The sequence below is a fragment of the Danio rerio genome, chromosome 13, assembly GCF_049306965.1.
Source record: "Danio rerio strain Tuebingen ecotype United States chromosome 13, GRCz12tu, whole genome shotgun sequence".
Classification (NCBI taxonomy): Eukaryota; Metazoa; Chordata; class Actinopteri; order Cypriniformes; family Danionidae; genus Danio; species Danio rerio.
In genome coordinates, this window is record NC_133188.1 from 44,213,648 (window position 1) to 44,214,223 (window position 576).

The following is a 576-nucleotide window of genomic DNA, read 5'->3' on the forward strand; positions in this document are numbered from 1 at the left end:
CGATCATATTTTCAGTGCTTTGTAGGAGAGACTTGTGTTTTGTTGGTAAAACAAATGGTTTTTCTAACCCCAATACTTTGTTTATTATTTGACCAAATAAACCAAAAAGTGTTACTTTGTGCCCTGCTCTCCTCTGTATGTACCCTTCAGGTATTAGTATGGAAATGTGTAGGCTACCTTTTGAAAAGGTACCACCTCAGTGACAGCTTTATCTGTGTGAGTGTACTATGAAAGTCAATGGTTGCAAAATTATCAAATTCTGTGTTAAGCAGAAGAAAAAACTCAAAAGGCTTGCAACCACTTGCGAGTGAGTAAAAAGTAAGTAAATTGTCATTTTGAGCGAACGATCATTTTAACGTTAATACAGTGTAGTACTGAATACTGTGTAAAAGACAGAAAGACTGACAGACACAGGGTGAGCGGGTATAAATGGCTTTATTATATGAATGAGCGTTAATAAATGAATCACGCGCTTTAGATCCGCCGCGCATGATCTGAATTCCAGACGTGCCGCGGCCGCGCGCTTGCTCGCTCGTAGCTGAATACTCAATCACGTGACGCGCGCACGCACACACT